General features: G+C 39.1%; 1 protein-coding gene across 4 annotated transcripts in view; it reads left to right on the top strand.

Annotated features, from left to right (window-relative positions):
- CCDC146 (coiled-coil domain containing 146) overlaps window positions 1–14,120 on the top strand; it is a 92,601-nt gene that overhangs the window by 23,476 nt on the left and 55,005 nt on the right. The gene's annotated exons all lie outside the window — the stretch shown is intronic.

The raw sequence follows: 14,120 nt of genomic DNA, 5'->3' as shown, positions 1-14,120 counted from the left end.
GATGGAAAGTAAGATGGACATTAAAATAGCATCAATAATTGTCAGACCCAAGCCCAAAGACAACACAGTGAGATCCAATCGAGTCCAGCGCTTTGTTTACTTACATCTAATAGACAGAATCTTGCCAGACTAAAGCTTTAATCTTCCAAGTTAAGGTTAGAAGTTTAAAGAGACATTCTGAGAAGACATCCAGACACATTCTAGTGTGTGGCTAGGATTTTGGGACTGCGCAGTCTCTTAATTTGGGCTTCTCTCCGTAATGTACTGCCTCCTCTCTAGGAAACTGTGGTGCTCAAGCTGGGATTCCCCGCACCTTCTCCAGATGCAAATCCCACCATATCAATAGAATACAATTCTGTGTCTCTCTTGCGAACAATTGCTTTAATTTAGAACGCAAAGCCTACACTGTCGCTCAATTATCATTATATTAGAATCAACCAAACTAACGAGGATTAAAAAGTCTTTACATTTTCAGCAATTCTTTATAAGCCAAGACATCCCCTCCCAAATGTGAATATTTAAGAAAGTACAACAAAGCACCCAGATGTTTAACTTTTGCAGTTTAAAATCAACCCCAACGTTGATGTACTTTTGAATTAGATATGGTTGGTATCAGATTACACCCAGTCTTTTTTGCTCAGTAACTCTCTACCCTTGTTGATGATAAAGACTGAACTCTTTCATCTTTGCTAGCCAAACTGCATGTGTGCATCTGGCCAGCGGGAGGATATAAATCGAGAACTTAATGATCTTTTGTGGTTTTAGAGCTGGGGAAAGCAGCCATTTCTTTTTGTCTGCACTGCTTTTTCTGGACTTGATTATGTCCACGTTCGTACGTGGAGATATGCCTTCCCCTTATCACCCTGTCTGAAACTTAACTAGCAGACTAGAATACAAACATTAGCAGTCCCATTAAAAAAAAAAATCCATTAATTGCGGCTAGCCTGAAGAATGTTCGCAAAATTGATGCTGAGAGGCTTATGGATGGAACGAAAGCAACATCTGTCTTTCCTTTTGATGCCAATGGTAGCTGTGGGACTTTCAAGTAGTGCCAAAGCATTTGAGGCATGTAGGATGGTAATTGTGCAAATGTGCATATCTGAGAGCCAATCCCGGGGTTTCAGAACTATTGCTTGGTTAATTATTTTTTGTATAACCTGGGGGTTGGAATGAAAGAATGTACATAGCTTGATAAATACTGAGCAGAGGTCACAGGATCAATAAATGCAGCAGAAGTGACTTGCCTCCGCCCTGTATCGGTATGTGGGAAAGATTTTGGGAGATGGGGGAAGAGCCACAGCCAGAGGAGAATGGTTGGATAAGAGGCAGCTGTGACTGCAGAAGGAATAAACATTTCAGAAGAGACCCTCCCTAATTTCTTAGGTTGTAACAGTGATGGGAGAGAAATGCATTTTCAGACTTGCAAGATTCTGCTAGTGTAGCTTTGCTAAAATTTGCAAATTCCAAATTCCTTGGAAGTGTCCTCAACCTTCCACCTCCTCAAAACTTTTCAGGGCAGATTTCATCCCCATATACTCAGCAGTGGGATTCTACCAGTTCGCACCTATTCGCTAGAACCGGTTGTTAACATTCTGAGCAGTTTGGAGAACCGGTTGTTAGAAGAAATTACTGGCCTAATCCTGTAAGGAAGGCAGGAAGGAGACATTCTGGTGTTGCTTACAGAAACTGCCTCTCTGTTAAACCTTATTACCTTCTTGGCAGGACTAGACTTCCTGTCTCAGGAACATCTCTGGAGTTTTTCCCCCCAATGGCACTGAAAAAAGTGACTTATGACCATTTTTCATACTTACGACTGTTGCAGCATCCCCACAGTCATGAGAGGCCAGGCGAGGAGATGCGTGCCTCGATAAGAGTGATATTGAATTGGCCACACACCCAGATAATAACATGACCACCAAGCCATGTCCACCCAGTCACATGACCACCAAGCCACACCCACCACCTAAACCATGCCCACAGAATTGGTTGTTAAAAATGTTGAATCCCACCCCTGCATATACTATATAGTATATATAGATATGTACTATATACACATATAGGTAAAGGTAAAGGTTCCCCTCGCATATACGTGCTAGTCATTTCCGGCTCTAGGGCTGGTGTTGCTCATCTCCATTACAAAGCCGAAGAGCCAGCGCTGTCCAAAGACATTTCTGTGGTCATGTGGCCGGCATGACTTTTTAAACCACCCATGCTGGTTTTCAACGGTCGGTTGGAAGCCACAAGTAGGAAGGATTCGTAAGTATAATGCCCTCCAAGCAATCATAAACTCTTATTCTCAATTTTCTGCCTTTCTATTTGGGGCGAAACATTCTAATCCAGTGAACTTTAAACTACTATTTAGGTATTTATATGTATTTTTCCTCTAGAACTATCAACCACGGAGTACCTTTTTTTCCCCTAATTTTGTTCTTCCATACGTCCTTGGATAGATTCAACAGCCTTTTCGTATAAAGAAAGTGTTGAAACGATTAATATACTGGGTGGGGTTCAATGCAGATAATTTTATCTCTTTTAATATCTCTTGCATGATGGCTGAAGAATGCAAAATCATTTTTTTCCACATAAAGAGCCAGCATCTAATGGAGGAAATGCTTTGAGGACTCGTCTCTTAAGATTGACTCCAATATGCGCATAAGAGCCCCCCTCCGGAACTGCTTGAATGTAATGTCACTAGTGAACAAAACTTTTCCAGCTGGGCCATAATTGTTGCATTAAGACAAGATTGCCAAGCCAGAACTATTACTGCATTGAACATGTGACATTGTGAAGCTCTCTCACACAAAGGTTTCTTTTTTTGTGTTCAAAAGTCAGTGAATCAACTTGTGAGTGTGTCAGATCAGGGGTCCCCAACCCTTGTTGGGAACTGGGCTGCGCGAGTTGTGGCCAAGTGAGCGAACTTTCATGTGCAGGATCTAGGTTATACGTGTGATGATCCATGGGAGACAGTTTTTCTTCTGAAACGGGTCCCTGGAACTAGAAAAGTTGGGGATTGTTGTATTAGATCATTTCCATTCCTATGTGAAATTGCTGAAGAATCTAAAGAGGGCTTTCATCCCTATAAAAACTCCCTTTTTATGATCCTGTAATCCACTTAATTTGGGGTAGAGTTGGGGAGACTGGATGGAGCTAAGCATTTACTGGCCAGATGCTCTTCCTGATGCCTATGAGGAGTTTACAGCAAATATTTTCTCTTTGCGCCCTGGAAGAGAAACATCGGCTGCTACCTAGGATTGAACTCTCAACCTTCTGAGTGGAAGGCAAGTGCCTTTACCTCTAGGCCATCATGACGCTCATAGGCCTTTTACACCTATACAGTATCTAAATTATATATACAAGGAGAATCTGTATATTTTGGAGAATCTGTCCCCTCCTTTGCAGTTGGAGTTGGAAATATGTGTAATGCTGGACCATATTGTCTCCTGCACATTTTCATATAAATATGGAGTTGGAAGAGATCTTGGAAGTATTCTTGTCCCCTCCAATCCAGGGCTAGACATCTCAGACCATCGCAGACAAATAGCTGTCCAACATTTGCTTGAAAAACTCCCATAATAGAACATCCATGATGGAAGGCTCTATCGCCACTCCACAGCTGTCACAATTGAAATCTTATTTCAAATTTGAATCTCCTTCTTTAAAGCTTTCCCCCCCTTGGTTCTTGTCCTCCCTTTAGGTGCTCTGGAGAATCAAACCACACCAACTTCTCCGGGCTCTTTATCATCTTCCCATCTCTTCCAACGTTTAAAGACCACTATCATGTTTCGTCTTAGCTTCCTCTCCCATAGGCTTGGCTAGGTAGACACCGATACTTTAACTATGAGCCGTGGTGGCAAAGTGGTTAAAATGCAGTATTGCAGGCTAACTCTGCCCACAGCCAGGAGTTCGATCTTGACCAGCTCAAGGTTGACTCAAATTTTTACTACTGGTTCTGTGGGCATGGCTTGGTGGGCATGGTGTGGTTTGGTGGGTGTGTCTTGGTGGGCGTGGAAGAGGAAGGATACTATAAAATCTCCGTTCCCTCCCCACTCCTGGGGGAAAGTTACTGCAAAATCCCCACCCCACTAACCTGCTTTCCAGCTCTGTTCTCCTGTGCTGGGCAACAAAAGAAGACTCAGCCGATCAGCTGGGACTCGGAAGGCAGAGAATAGATGGGGGTGGGGCCAGTCAAAGGTGGTATTTGCTGGTTCTCCAAACTACTCAAAATTTACGCTACCAGTTCTCCAGAACTGGTCAGAGCCTGCTGAAGACCACCTCTGATGGGGACCCAGATTGTTGGGGGCAACATGCTGACTGTGTAAACCACTTAGAGAGGGCTGTAAAGCATTGTGAAGTGGTATGTAAGTCTAAGTGCTATTGCTATTAACTATTCTTCACAGAATTTATCCACCAAGTCCTTCACCATCTTTGTTGCTCTTCTCTGTATTCTTTCCAGTTCCCCAGCCTCTTGAATTGTGGCCACTAGAAGTGGATATGGTGTTGTAGGTGCAATTTTTCTAGCCCAGCATGGAGTGGAGATATCACTTCCTGTCATCTCAACACTATACTCTATTGCTGCAGTCCAAAATTTGTATTAGATCTTTGACAGCTGCAGCACACTGCTGGGTCAGACTTACTCTGTGGTCTACCAGAAGTTTCTCAGAAGTACTTATGCTGAGCGAGATACCTCCTGTTTGTAGCTGTGTGCTTCATGCTAATAAACCTGACAGTCTTCCTGTTTAAGCAGAGATGATCTTCCATTTTCTTTTTCTTTTTTTTTTTTGGTAAAAGTTTTATTGATTTTAACAACAGATAAAAACACATAAAACATAAAACATAGCATAAAAACATAATCGTTCTTCATAAATTTACAGACAGTGTATCGGTTGGTTTACCACTCCTTTTTGTGCATCCATTTCATAGTCATCATAATAATTATGTTACATAATAACTCATATTATCAATCAACAATTATATATCCTAATATCATTATTAAACAATCATTTGACTATAATTTTACTAATTCATACTTAAGCGAGATAACTATAATTTAGTTAATTTATTTTATAACAAATCGTAAAATCATACCAAGTCTATCTTAATAAAATATTCTAAAAATGTTATCAAAACCAAAAAAAAATATGTATATTCATTATTGCCTAGGTTTCTAAATATTCTATTATTATATTGTATTATCTAACCATTGATAAAAAAGATCCCAAACTTCATAAAATTGTTTATCTTCTTGTTCTCTAATTTCAAATGTCAATCTACTCATTTCAGCACATTCCAGTATTTTCTTAATAATTTCTTCCTCTAATGGTATTTTCTCACTCTTCCAATTTTTAGCAAATACAATCCTAGCCGCTGTTAACACATTTTAACACATTTACAATCAAGTACTTTAAGTTTTTATTAAATGTATCAGGTAAGATTCCCAATAGAAAAATCTCTGGTTTCAAATCTATATGTTCTTTTGTCATTTCTTCCAACCATATGCGAATTCTAGTCCAATATTTCCTGGCCTCCTCACAAGTCCACCACATATGGTAATATGAGCCAGGGATCTGATGACATTTCCAGCACTTTTCAGATTTGTTCTTGACCATTCTTGCTATTCTTGTCGGGGGGAAATGCCACCTATAAAACATCTTATACAAATTTTCTTTATATGCTACTGACATTGTCATTTTATAATTTTGAGACCACAATTTTTGCCATTTCTCTAAATCAATCCCATATCCAAAGTTCTTCCCCCAAACAATCATTGTTTCTTTGACTTGTTCTTCCTCTAATTTAATTTCCAACAAATAACTATATAGTTTTTTAATCACTTTTTCATCAGAACCTGTCAAAATCCTATCTAAATCAGTCAATTTATCATAAAATCCTTCTGTTTTAGAATCTTTAAGATACCTTGAGTGTATTTGCGCATATGAAAACCAATTCATCTTTATATCTTGTTCTTCTAACTTTTGCATCGTTTTAAGTTCACCCTTTTCATCCAATATTTCCCCATATCTAACTGTTTGTTCCTTCTTATAAATTATAGGATAGGAAAAAGCTTCGATAGTTGATAACCAAACTGGTATTTTCAGATAACATTGTTTGTTAATTTTCTCCCAATTCAACCATAACGATTCCCGTATATAGTGCCTTCTGAAATAACCCTGCGATTTAGTTCCCTTATACCATAAAAAAGGATGCTAGAACTAGAGGAGGATTTGGCCTTCCTAATTGGGAGTTGTATTATCAAGCTGCAAACTTAATGTGGGCTAAAGAATGGATAACGTTAAGAAAGTCTAGATTACTGGCATTGGAAGGACATGACTTATTATTGGGTTGGCATGATCTTCCATTTTCTTTTTACGGTGTCTTTTCGTGTCTTCCAGTTGGAAGTTACGGGTAGTTGCAAAAATTGTTCAAAAGGGAACATCCATCAGGCAACAAGTTACACGCCACGGAGCCTCCTATTTTCCCTCTTAATCTTTTCCTGATTTTTGTTTTTGACATTTTTGAGGTCAGAGTAGACTTTGAAACCAGTAGAGTCCATGTTTTTACAACATCAAACTAAACAAATGCTTTATTTGTTTGCATAAAATGTTAGTGTTTTCAGTTTTGCAGACAGTAGTTTGGTATATCCTCTGTTCGTAAAAGCCTGCTAAAATTGGAATTCACAATCAAATAATTTGTGATTTCTGGATTTAATTAAGACTTCAGGGTGTTGAAATGTCATTCAGCCATATTCCCAGGAGATGAAACCTGAAACTCTACAAACATTGGAGTAAACTATTATTCACCATCCTTTCTCTGCTTGCTATGGCTATCAAGTATTTGAGTCTAACAACATCTGGGGAACTGCCTGACCTCTTTCCCTGATTTTAAAAGAATAAATATATTTATCTGGCTCTTCAGTCCAGAAAGTTAAATAACAGCTCTTATAATAATAATATTCAAAGAAAAGCAGTCTTAAGATTCTGATTCCAATTTTCTTCTGGTTCTAATTGGTCAAATGAGGAATTCTGATTGGGACATGTAGAATTTCATACATAGGGTTTAACAGTATTACTATCATGCCCCTGGTGGAGACTGACTCTGTGGCAGAGGAGGAACAGCCAACGGGGAGTGGAAGTGTGGCTCCTGGGGTTGTGGAGGAGGCTGGGGAAGGGCAGAGGCCGGCTGGGCAGTCAGAGGAGGACCCAGGCCCATCCCCTATCCATCCTAGAGCATGTAGGGAGGAGAGGATAAGGGAGAGATGTGGTCTACTCAGGAGGAGAGGGCCTTGATACTGTTCATGGGCTGCAGCTGTGACAACTGGATAAGAGGATGGACATGCGTACTGGCGAGTGCTGGAAACAAAGCATGGAAATATCTCTAGTTTATTGTTCCTCTCTGAGTTTGGCGTCCTTCCCAGTGTGTGTTCTGCTATCTGTGGACATCTTCAAGCCCTTATCTTGCCTGGTTTGTGTTGTTTTTTTACACGTTATAATTTAAACAGCATTTCCTCCTTCTTGTAACTGCTGTGTCGGAGATTTTTGTCTCCAATCAAGGATATTTGGAGCTTGGAAGCAAAGTGAAGGAATAAAAGGGGCTTCACCTGTTTTTTGTGACTGTGTTTATTTTGTATCCCACCCTGGGTCATCACAATTACAAAATAAAGCCATTATCAAGCCTGTTGTTTCTTTATTTTGTAGGCAGTTCTGATGACAATTTGCATTGAAAACAATCAGACATACAGATGTAACGACATATGAGCAGATTACTTTGAGGCAAATACATGATTAAAATCATTTAAACACAGGAACACTGAAAAATAACTCAGCAAGGTAGCTAATTCAGAAAAGTCACACATTTCACAAAAGTAAACATTGTTTACAATTTTACATGCAAGGTATGAAAGAGATGAGACAGTTTTCTCTGGCATTTTAAGCAAAAAACATTGGGAATTCTAGCTTATGATGAGCAAAGAATTATGTAAATTCCCAGAATGCCACAGTAGATAGATCTCTTGGAGTAAAGTATGCTATCAAAACACTTTTCTAACATTTCAAAACTCCTTTAACACATTGTGTAGATATGCCTTAAGCAAAATGAAAATCTGACTAATTTCTCTGTTTTCCAGATGTCAGTTTGGTTATACCCTTTTTTTCCATTTGAACAACCATGTGGAATTGATTAATATTATGTGCATTATACAGATCATTTAAAGAATGATTTGCCTGAGATAAATGATTTTGGTTTTTCATTTGGATAGCTTTATATTTCCCTCTGTTTTGCAAGCCATTTGATTATGGGAGTCAACATCCGTTCTATTTATATTTTCCTTCATGCATTTAAAACATTTTATGTTCTGCTCTTAGCATTGCTGTTTCCCATAGAGAACTTAAAGCTTTGTTCATTTTACAAATATAGTAGTCAAAAACAGCCTACTAACATCCTTAACATTTATTATCTTGATTGTATTTTGGAAGAAGTGTTTTGATAAGCATCAGGGCTAAGCAGTAGTATACATTATAATATGCTTTTTTTAACTTAGGAAATTTACTGTCAATATTGATGTGTGACATCAGAAAACATTTTCAACCGAAACATATATATATTTCCTCTAACATTACAATTTCTTATACTCTCCAGTTAAATAAGATTTGTAACAGAGTAGTAAATATGGATTTAATTCTACTAGGCAAAAGCCTCCTTTGTAATGCAGATATACATAAGCATCTATTTCTTTTTGTCAATAGCAATAATATACAAATAAGATGCTAAATGCAGGCCTTCAAAAAATTCCGTTCTGCTTTAAATATTAATTTATGTTCCTCTGTGTATGTATCTTTCTTCTGTTCACAGTAATGCAGTATTATAAATATACTCTTAATCATTTTCTCTATTAAAAACTAACCATAGCATAAAGGTGTGTAAGCTAATATGTACATTTTCTATACAGCCTTTATGGATGAAAAATGTTACTTAAGCCAAACAAGCTAATTCAGTTTTCCCAAAGCTGGAGTCTTCTAATTGTATTAAACTGTATTTCATTAGCATCTGAATATAGATCTTTTAAACATTTACTGTGTTTTTAATCTAAGTGAAATGTTAATACTTATTGTAAGTCCATGTATGTTAGGCTACACGCTAAATAAATAAAATAACTGTTTTTCCCGTCACACCAAGAATGATAAGAACTGTAGAGTTACATGTCTGGGGAGTGTTGAGCTGGGGAAAACTTTTTTTTTTAAATAGCTTTTAAAAATTAGGCAAATATATGAACTCTTTTGAAGGAAATATCAAGTGTCACCTTCCCCCCACAGCATTCCAAAATGAGTAATTCTGACTAAGTGGACAAAATGTGCTGTTGAGTTGGAGAGTAAGTAGAGCGTGCCGAAGGAAGGCTCTCTATAAAGTAATAGGGAGGAATGTTCGATCTCAACCCAGGAGTTAGCAATCTGAACTCCTCAGGTTTTATGACTTTAAGATTCCTCACTTTCAATGGCTTTTACAGTCACCCCATGTGTTGGGCTCTGTTCCTGTGGCCACCTGACCTTCATCTTTGTTAGAGAATGAAAAGAAATGCCGACCAAAATCTTCAGATATATTTTAAACGGGGAAAGACCTGTGTTTGAGGTCCTACGCATCATTCATGAGTGTTTTGATTGATTTGTTAACCAGTTGGGCGCCATCTTGATTCTAGCAGCCTATCTGATCAACTCCCAAGTCAATCTTCACCCCTACATCCTTTTGTATAGATAAAGGGCTAGGCTGATCTGAGGTTGGTGCGACTCTGCTTGGTGCCATTAATTTTGAGAAACTGAACTAATTCGCTGTCACCTCAACTTTTCCTGCTACAAATTAGAAGGAGTGTTATCCCTGGAACTGTGTAGCTGAAGGCTAAAACATATGAAGAAGGATTGCAAGAACTGGGCATGGCTAGTCTAGAGAAAAGAAGGACTAGGGGTGACATGGTAGCAGTCTTCCAGTATTTGAGGGGCTGCCACAAAGAAGACCGGGGGGCGGGGGGGGGGGAGGTTTAACCTATTTTCCAAAGCATCTGAAGGCAAAGCAAGGAGAGAAGCAACTGGAATTAAAGAGATACTTCCTAACAGTGAGGACAATTAATCAGGACAGCTTGCCTTCAGAAGTTATGTGTGATCCATCACTGGAGGTTTTGAAGAAGAGACTGGACAGCCACTTGTCTCAAATGGGACAGGGTCTCCTGCTTGAGCAGGGGGTTGGACTAGAAGACCTCCAAGGTCCCTTCCAGCTTTATTCAGACTGAAGCAGATGGTGTCCTGATGACAGCATCGCTCGTCTTGGCCTCCTTCCCAGCTCCTAAGATTTGTCATCTCTCTACTGCCACTGGCTTATCCCGCCATCAATGGCCTCTTTAGTTGATCCAAGGAGCAACTTTTGCCTCTCTTCTCTCCCAAAAGACAAACTGGTATCGCTCCCATTGGCAGTGAAGAGCCAATGTTGATAAGAGAAGAACAGAGGCAGAGAGAAGTTGTTGCTGGCTGGTTTTCACCCTCCCTTGTCGGCTCCGTCGAAGGGTGGGATAGCGACAGCAGTGCAGGATTGTGATGGATTGTTCCCCTGCAGCAGCAGGTGGGGTGGGTGGATGGAGGGAGTATTTTGCCAACTCAAGAGGCTTCCCAGAAAGAGATCCTGATTAAGAGGCTGCTGCCCAGTCCACAGCTGGATATGGGAAGGAGGAAGAGGTTCAAGGTAACCATATCCTAGAACTGAGGTGTCAAACTCGATTTCATTGAGGGCCGCATCAGAGTTGTGTTTGGCCTTGGAAGGCCTGGAGGAGCGTGGCCGGTGAGGGCATGGCCAGCTCGGCGTCATTTGTTGAGGCTCTGTTTTTGGCCGTGACGGCTTCCTGCAGCCCTCTGCCAGCGAAAATGGAGCTTGGGAGGCCATCGCAGCCGAAAATGGAGCCTGGGAGGGCCATGTACAGCCTTCCCAACTTCTGTTTTCGCTGGCAGAGGCACCCCAAGCCGGTCTTTCACTGTTTCCAGGGCGGCCCCCGCAGGCCAGATGTGGCCCGCTGGCCTTGAGTATGACACCCCTGCCCTAGAATCTCTCAGGATGTATTTAATAGGCTGTAGAAAGTTTGGCAAGATTCTGTCCATTGGACACAAGCAAATAAAGGATTGGAATGGATGGGGTATCATGGTCTCATCTTTGGACTTGAGCTTGACCTGGCAAAGCTACTGCTCAGATTTTGAACCCTAATAATTGTACAGGTAGTCCTCGACTTACAACCACAATGGAGCCCAACATTTCCGTTCGAGCTGAGCAAAACATTCGTTAAGTGAATTTGCCCCATTTTACGACCGTTCTGGCCATGATTGTTAAGTGAATCCCTGCAGTTGTTAATAACAAGAGTTGTTAAGTGAATCTGGCTTCCCTGCTGACTTTGCTTGTCAGAAGGTCGCAAAAGGGGATCATGTGACCCCGGGACACTGCAACTGTCATAAGTACATGCCAGTTGCCAAGCATCTGAATTTTGATCACGTGACCACAGGGATGGCTGCAATGGTCTTAATTGTGAAAAATGGTCATAAGTCCCTTTTTTCTTCTGAAATTTGTGGCAGGTTTTTCCCCTTAAGATATTGTTCTATCTTATCCCTCTCTATTTGATCCCGTCTGTATAAATTTTCATAGTATTTTTGTACAATATGTTTTTTTTCCCCTCCGGAAGGTTTCGGGGGTCTGTGTCCCATTTTCATCATGTAATTGTTGAATTAATTTCTTTTCCCTTTCCTTTTTCAATTTATAAGCTAGCCATCTTCCAGGCTTATTTGCTTGTTCAAAGAAATTTTGCCTAACCAATTTTATTTTTTTTACATATTCCTCCCGATTTAACAAATTCAATTTATGTTTAGTTAAATCGCTTTCTTTTTTTTATTTTATCACTTTGCGGTTCCTTCTGTAAAGTTATTTCCAATCTTTTAAAACTCTTCCTGTAATTCATTTTGTTCTTTCTGTTTCTCTTTATTTCTTCTGGCTATATATGCTATCGTGATCCCTCTTACATAAGCTTTTGCTGTATCCCATAAATTCTGAAGAGTTGTATTTTGATTCTTATTTACTTTAAGGAAAAATTCCATTTCTTTTCTAATCATTTGTAGGTATTATTTTTCTTTCGATATTTGTATATCTAACATCCATTTCCTATTTTCTTTTTTTGTCCTTTCCAAATTATCTGTAAGGGATTATGATCTGCCCAAGTATTAGTCAATATAGCTATATCTTTCACATTGTTTTCTAATTCCTTGTTCATCCAAACCGTGTATCTATTCGGGATAAGTCCCTTTTTTCAGTGGTGTTGTAACTTTGAACGCTCACTAAACGAACTGTTGTAAGTTGAGGACTACCTGTATTATTGAGATTGCATGGAATTATCTTACCATTGGTTAATTTTCACCTTAACGTGACAGCTGTTGATCTATCTAAATGTGATATGTTAAATTATGGTTTTCCTTTTATAAGCATAAAGATAGTTTTGGGATTATTTCTTCTCCTATTGAAAAAAATATATCCAGCATTTTAAATCTAGAACTGGAAAATACTTAATTAGGCCACAGTAATTTAAGTTCATTTAATTGTCCTTGTTTTCAAACAGCATGATAGACATCTGCCATTGTTTTCAGCGGCACTTAAATTCATCTCATCCTGTCTGAGCAAATCTTAATTGTTAACGTACATTCACAAGAGTTGGCATAATTGTTATGATAGTTTTCACGTGTAAAGCTCAATAAATTAATTAGAAGTGACAACAGCATCTAGTGGAATGTAACCTTTCTGGATCACAATCAACCATTTCAGAGTCATGCATCCAATAAAGCCAACTGCGGTCCACGTATTTTTATACTATAACAAACATTATTGTATTTCAGAATAAAATTATAAAAATGTACTACAACAAGACGCTATAAAAGCTAAAATTAGTTAAGGTGCTCCAAGATTCTTCATGGCTTTTACTAAAACAAACAAACAAACACAAAAGAACGAATGCAGCTACTCTTCTACAAACTATTTAGACATCGTTCACGATAAAGAAAAGTGACAGTGGCAAAATGCATAATTCATCATCTATAAAAATATAACCTCTATTATTTACATAGAAAAGCACAGTCACAAAGAGATGAATTTTTTTCCTCGCCTTGGAAAGCGTGGCAAGGCAGTTTAGTTTCACTGGCTTTGAAAATCATGGTTAAATCACATTGGCCTGCAGCATTTTCTCCAAAAACTCAAGGCAGTGTGGCATGGGGCCTTCCCCTTACTTTATCCCAACAACAACCTTGTAAAATAGACTGAACTAAGAGACTGGGGATGGGTGGGAAACCACTTATTGAATTTATCAATATGTTTCAGGAATGTGCATTAAAATAGGGGCATTTAGACTTTGTGTTTAAATGCCTTTAATTATCTGCATTTTTCCCTAGGAGCAAATAATGGAACCGGACTACTCAAATTCCTTCAAAATCACTGTGTCATAATTGAGCCTAAATCTAAATTTGGAAAATGTGTGAGGCTGAAGTATTATGTGGTCCAAACATATAAGTCTTTGTGTATACCAGTGTATACCAGGGGTCTCCAAAATTGGCAACTAGGAATAGGAATAGGAATAGGAATAGGAATAGGAATAGGAATAGGAATAGAATAGAATAGAATAGAATAGAATAGAATAGAATAGAATAGAATAGAATAGAATAGAATGAGCTGGAAGGGACCTTGGGGGTCTTCTAGTCCAGCCCCCTGCTCAAACAGGAGAACCTATACCATTTCATATAAGTGATTGTCTAGAGTCTTTTTAAAAACATCAAGGAAGGAAGGAAGGGAAAGAAAAAAAGAAAGAGAGAAAGAAACAAATTAAAAGAAAGAGTGATGGAAAGAAAAGAAAAGAAAGAAAGATGTATCCATGATGGAGCGCTTTAAGCCTTGTGGACTTCAACTCCCAGAATTCTGAGCCCTTCGCCATGGCTGGCCTGGGGAACTCTGGGAATTGAAGTCCACAAGTCTTAAAATCGCCAAATTTGGAGACCTTTCTGGTGTGTAGTATCATGAATTTGGTCAGGAAAAGATGTCCATGTACTTTGGGAGAGGAATGCTTGCAAGAG

This window comes from Notechis scutatus, chromosome 6 (genome assembly GCF_049901735.1).
Source record: "Notechis scutatus isolate UNSWTSFEM ecotype Mainland chromosome 6, rNotScu1.2, whole genome shotgun sequence".
Taxonomy (NCBI): Eukaryota; Metazoa; Chordata; class Lepidosauria; order Squamata; family Elapidae; genus Notechis; species Notechis scutatus.
This window is presented reverse-complemented; position numbering and strand designations above follow the sequence as displayed.